Here is a 6,853-nt window from a genome sequence, read left to right as displayed (position 1 = left end):
CTAATCCAAATGACTTTGAGATACATAAGTTGAACAATTTTCCATACCAATGCAAGTCTTTTCCACTAAAAGGGCGCTGTTTCTCACATCCCATAAGCCTTTCTTGAACGAACCACATTTTCCCTCTGGATTTCCGTAGCTAGCAAATTGGATTTTAGAGATGATATGCCCCCCTTGGCAAGACAACTCTAATATGCTTCCTTCATTAGCATTTCCACATATAGTTCCTATATTGATTGTTTGAACTGAGACTTGTTGAGGATTTCCACCAATTTCTTCAAACAAAACTAGCGTATTTGTGTCATCTAATAGAAACGATCTTGGAATGTGATACCATCTTTGGGAAGGAGTGCCACAATTTCTGACACATTTGCTAGGGTCATATGCACCTCTGTAGTCACAGGTGGCACTGCAACTATCATTGCCAGCAATGAAAGAAGGCCAAAAATAGCCTATGCTTTGTCCATTTACCTAAGCCTGGCCTTTCCCATTCCTTGCATGTCCAATGTTATAGGGTCAATTCTTAAAGATGTCTTAAAGCTTGTTTTGTACCGTATCATTTTCCTCCCAATAGATTTTTTATTTAATGTGCTCCAATTTATTCTCAATGAGAACATCGGGTTGTAAAGTTGCTTCATTTCTCCACTTAATCCAACCTTATGAGACCATAAATTTGATGACAAATCAGTTGTGACATTTCCATCTCCAATTAGATAAATGGGACCTCCATTAATTCCAGTTGGTTTCGTGTCATAAAATGCATCGTAATTTTTCAATCCTACTATGGCACTCAAAAGGGTAATGGTATTGGTTCCTGGTTTTAATAGAATGGATTTCTCAAATACAAAACTCTGGCCATTTTTTTCTCATTGCGATCCAATGTACCTTCTATTCACAAAGGCGTGAAGTACATGACCCTTTGTATTCATTTGGAGAGTTACATTTTGAAGTGAAGATGTAGCGTTGGTGTCAACATTCGTCATGTACCACAAGTAATCGCTGAAATCAACAGTGGTTCCTTTTTGTTCCAAAAGAGGTTTGCCTTAAATGTAACATTTCCTTGTAGAGTGTCTCTCATGGGCTCCGGAGCCCAAACCCACGAGAGTTGTGCATTTTCCTTCTCATTCTGCACCTTCACGAACATAGATGTTTGAGAATTGATCTTTGCAGTGTTGAAAACCTCTTTGTTGCAACTGTCAAGAATGCTCACGGACCAAGCTGGTACAAAATACTTTCCATCTGCCTACAAATCTACGATAGCATGATTGCTGGCATTTGTGTTGCTCAAAAAGCAAAACCTCTCTCTTGTTGTTGGGTTAAAGAATTTCGTTAAAGTGACATAGCTACCAAATTTTGGTCTGAGCGGGTTCCGTTAGTGAGAATCTTCTCTCCTGTTTTGATGGATGCATGGAGTTGTTTGAGATGTCCCCATTTGGGTTGATTCAAGTTTCCATATTCATCAAGTGGGGCATTGTAATCATAAGACGTAGTGATGAATGGACCTCCTGAGGTTCTTCCAAAATTGGTGCCTCTATGCTACATGTAATAATTGTTAAACATGCCACCAGATTGGAAAAATCTTGCCACTGAAAAGGCTACGTCTTTTGCACTTTTATAGGGGTCTTTGTCGCCCCATTTCTTAAACCATCCCACCCAGTTTTCACTAAACATTTTTGGGCTCTTAGGATTGTTAGGACTAAAGTTATCACAGTAGAATCCGTTGCATGTATTAATGATCTGTCGTGGGGCATCACTTTTTGGCACATGATCCATGGAACACCAATATTGAGAGATTCAGCCATTTGAGTGCACCAATTGATATATGCTTTTCCTGCATTTCCATATGGTGTCATCACGTTTCCATACTCGTTCTCAATTTGAGCTAAGATTATTGGCCCTCCTTGCGATGCAAATAGGTTGGCTTGTTTACACATATTCACTATCTTTGTTGTGAAAGTTTGCATTTCGTTCTTGTAGACTTGATTGTCTGTTTGAAGTTGGATTCCTGGAATATTATGCAACCATAGTGGAAAGCCTTCGTATTTCCACTCCGCACACACGTAAGGACCAATCCTCATCATGACATATAGCCCAGCATCTTGAATGAGTTGGAAGAATTTGATAAAATTCAAATGTCGAGAGAAATCGTATTTTCGTCGTTGAGGTTCATGGCAATCCCAAAAAATGTATGTCTCTATTGCATCAAATCCACAATCTTTAGCTTTTTGAATAAAATCAGGCCATATTGTTTCGGTGCTGCGTGGATAATGAATTGACCCTGAGAAGATAACTCGTGGTTCACAATTGATAATTATGGTATTTGAATCATAAGAGACATCGTCTCCTATACAAAAAGAAATGGAACATAAAGTTGCAATGAGGGTAAAAACAAGTCAATGAAGGTTAAACATCTTTGAATCTCCAACTCTATGGTTGGTTTTATTTGCATTTGTCTTGATCAATGTGTTTATATAAGAAAACATTGTGATTAAGGTGAGAGTTCTTTTCAATCTATATTTATACTCTATTTTTTGATGGATTCTAATATAGAAATATTGTTAATGAATTTAACTTGCCAAGCGTTATCTGTATGGATTGTTTCTGTTACATTTTGAAAATGTTGTCCGGCCTTATCGTTGAATAACTTACAAACCAATTAAATATAAAATAACACAATTTTGTTTTACGCAACATGGTTTTACTCATTCATTTTCCATCTTTGGTTTGAATTTGCAAGACATCGACCCCTTTTAACTAACATAGTGGGGCTAATAAATTCAATTAGAGTAGAAGTTGAGTTGGAGTACTATCTCACCTAGTTGAGGCCCGTGGTATTTTATGGATGAAAAGTGATAATGGGTTGATTTCAAGGGCTCATTCAACTACTTAATTCTCATCATCCGAACTCTTCAAAATCCTTTTCCGCACTATGAGTTCTAACTTAGATACTTCTTTTGAAAATCTTTACATTTTTACGAAATATATTTTATCATGTGGAAAAATTTTAATTATTCAAACTAGAGTGTCCATTATCATACCATTGTAAAAGAAAATTATTATATTTCGGTGAAGTTTTTAGTTTGGAAGAATAGTTTTTTTTTTTTTTTTTCCTTTTTTAAGGCAGGGAGATTTCATGAATGTTTTTTCAAAGTGAGAAGAAAATTGTTTAAGAAACTTGATTGTAAATGACCTTATGTTCAAAGAAAACAAACAAAAAGCCAAATATGGCATGAATTTTTGGAACGATTCATTAAAATAAAAAACATTTAAAAACTAAAGAAAATAACAAAATAGGATAAAAGAGAGACATATCAAGTGAAGGAGATCAATTTTATGGACAAGACCGTGATTGGATTGTAGGATCCAAGTTGAATGAGATTTTTGGATGTGGTTTGGAGAGATGGAGAGAAAAAATTTAAGAAAAATTTCTTCAGCTTTTTTTTTTTTTTGCATGCACCAATTTTCTTTTGATTAAGCTAGTATTTAAGTAAACTAGACATGGAAATGAGTTAATATCGGAGATTGACCCTCAATCTTCCACAGTTGAGTGGATTAAGTATAGTTAAAAAGGAAGAGCGAGAAAAACCCACTTTCCACTTTTTTTAACAATTTTCTTTTTAATTAATTTAATTTTCTAATAAATTAAAATTAAAATTAAAAAATATAGGTTCTGAATTTGGTAATTTCAAATTCAAATTTGTTTTAAATACTTTATTTAAATAAATAATGAATTAAACAAATTTAATTAATTAAATAAATAATTTAATATCAAATATTAAATTAATTAAATAACTAATCCAATACATGAATCCTTATTCATGTACTTAATATTTAAATCTCATTTACATATTTTTAACTCTCCAAAACCGTTTAAATAAATGTTAGTTATATTGAATATATAAATCTAATCCCTATATCGAATTTGAACATTTTAAATTCTCTCAACACGTTATTCTAAGGTTCAATCCTTTTACGAGCTAGTAGAGAGACCTAATGGACCTACAGATCATGAGCTCTAAAGTTTTGAGATTAATTGGTTGAACTCTTTAAACCGAAATCAATATTTGTTGTTATACCAAGACACTCCACTATAGCTTAGTAGTTGCACTCTCCTCACTGTAGATACATTTATGTCCACTTGATTTAACCATAATCATGATAGGATATACTGGCATGCAACAGAAGCAAACAAAATCAATAAGCACTCTTAATACATTTAATTTGAGTTCTAAAGCATACCTTTGATGAATTCTCCCTAATCCAAGCTGCACTTCACATTAATTCAGCTCCAAATCGTTAGTGAACCACCACGAGATCTTCTCTCTATTCTCAGCCTAGAATTTGAGTGGTGGAAGTCGAATTTGAGTGAATTTGTGAAGTTAGAAATGTGGGTTTTTGTGAGGAAGAATATGAACTTCAGAAAACTATTTTCTTCAGCTTTTGAACCCCATTCTTCTTCATAATTCAGGAGGTTTTAATTACCATCAGCATGCAAGCACTTCATCAGCCATGAATGCCAGTAGCTAGTTGAAGATTCCAAGTGTGATTGGTGTCAATTTTCATGAGAAACGCCTCATGCTTGAGAAAAGTGGGAAAAACCCACTAAATTCCCTATTTCCAAATTTCCAATTTTATTTGTTTTAATTAATTCTATAATTAATTAAAATTTGATTTAATTAATTCTCAATTAATCAAATCTAAATTACAAAATCTAAATTCTTAAATTGAATTTCAAATGGAAATTAATTTTATTTTCAAGTAATTAAACATATTTAATTAATTAAATAATTTAATATCAAATATCAAATTAACCACGCACTTAGTTTTCATACATGAATCTTATTCATGTAATTTAATGTTTAAATCAATATTTAAATATAATAAACTCTCAAATTGTTTATTTCAATAAATTAAACATTTAATTAATTATATCGAATATAATTATACAAACCCTAATTTGTATTTGAACTTATTCAAATTCAAACCCTAATTTCAATTTAAACATTTTCAAATTGAAACTCAATTTGAACAATTCTGTTTTATATCATTCCAAATTCACTCAATTTAATAATTCAAGGTGTTCATGTTTTACGAGCTAGTAGAGGGACCTTATGGACCTATAGATTATGAGCTTCAACGATATAAAATTAATTGGCTAAAACTCTTTAGACCGAATTAATTAGTATTTGTTAACTATCAAGTCACACCACTATAGCTCGATAGTGCACTCTCCTCACTGTAGATATATTTGTGTCCATATGATTTAACCATAACCAGTAAGTCGACTCTTCACAGGTTGTTCGTAATAACGGTTGGGTCAATATGTCGTTTTACCCCCGATATTACGTCTTGTTCCTTAAGTTTCTACTGATCCTCTAATGAACATTTGGTTTATAATCCAAACATTAAACTGGATCCCTCTCGAGCCAATGAGAGGGTGGGGTCCCTTGTTCAAGACCTGAATTCAGTACTTAAGATAACAATCTCTCTTATCCCTAAATCGGGTAGGTGTAAATTTCGTCTTAAACACTATGTCCCCAGCTGTCTACCTGGTCTTACCCCTGAAATGGGAGGCTTATGAAACTAGCACTTTGATCCAACCCTCACCTATGTAAATCTAAGGATAATTCAGAATAAATAGGAGTTCATAGTTAGCTCAGGATTAAGATTGAGTTACCTAATCATCTAAGCAAAATAGTCAGTCTTAAATAGTAAACAGTGTTATAAAGTAAGAGTGACTTATTCCTTGGTCCGATCTTATGCAAACTCATTATATAGGATGACCCGCTCCTCATGTCAATATATAAACGAAACAGGATCACTTTATTTATAGCACCTTTACAACAACTTTTAACAACTACAGAGTAGGCTATATCCAATAGTGTTGCCAGAATAAGGCATCCAACCTTATTCATATACTATAGACCATTTTGGCTATTTACTTGAACTTAATACATCTTTATGTCTCTACATAAAGTTCAAGTATCTATATAATAGCCATGGATCTTAGTTTATTGAATTTAGACTGTATGAATGCAATTTAAAGATTCAATAAAAACTTTATTGAAGAAATGTTGAACAACATCTTTATTGATAATAGAATGTGTTTAACTTTAGCAACTGTGAGTTTTAGGACACACAACCCAACAATACTCCCAATTGGACTGAAACTCCAATGTATCAATATATACAAATATATACAATGTTGTGTTATACTAAGAGAATAAAAGAAATAAATACAATAAACTAGGGCATCAGATACCCATAAAATCTCCCACTTGCCTTAGTTACAAATATCTTGTAGACCTAGTCCTCTTAGGTGACCCTCAAACACTTTAGCCGAGAGGACCTTCGTAAATGGATCAGCTAAGTTGTCTTGTGAGGCTATTTACGTGACGATCACATCTCCTCTATGTACTATCTCCCTGATGAAATGGTACTTCCGCTCGTTGTGATTTCCATGCTTATGGCTTCAAGGTTCCTTTGAATTTTCAACTGCTTCACTGGTATCACAATACAGGGTGACTGGCAGATGCATATTTGGAACTACTTCTAAATCCATCAGGAACTTTCTGAGCCATACTGCTTCTTTCGTTGCTTCACTTACAGCTACATACTCAACTTTCATTGTGGAGTCAGCAATACAACTTTGCTTGATAATTCTCCACACTTTTCCATATAGAGTGGGACCTGGAAGTTGATTTCCTCGAATCTATATTGGTCTGAAAGTCATAATCAGTTTTTTCAGTAAGGATCAGATCCTTAGCACCATATACGAGTATATAATTTCTCGTTCGTCGGAGATACTTGAGAATGTTCTTAACGGCAGTCCAATGATCATATCCAGGATTGG

General features: G+C 33.6%; 1 pseudogene; it reads right to left on the bottom strand.

Annotated features, from left to right (window-relative positions):
• Positions 1-6,628, bottom strand: LOC120072146 (beta-galactosidase 7 pseudogene; annotated as a pseudogene).
• Positions 6,629-6,853: the final 225 nt, after the last annotated feature.

Source organism: Benincasa hispida, chromosome 2, assembly GCF_027475165.1.
Source record: "Benincasa hispida cultivar pf3 chromosome 2, pf3_genome.v1.1, whole genome shotgun sequence".
NCBI lineage: Eukaryota > Viridiplantae > Streptophyta > Magnoliopsida > Cucurbitales > Cucurbitaceae > Benincasa > Benincasa hispida.
Note: the sequence above shows the minus strand (reverse complement) of the source record. Positions and strands in the feature narration are given on the sequence as shown.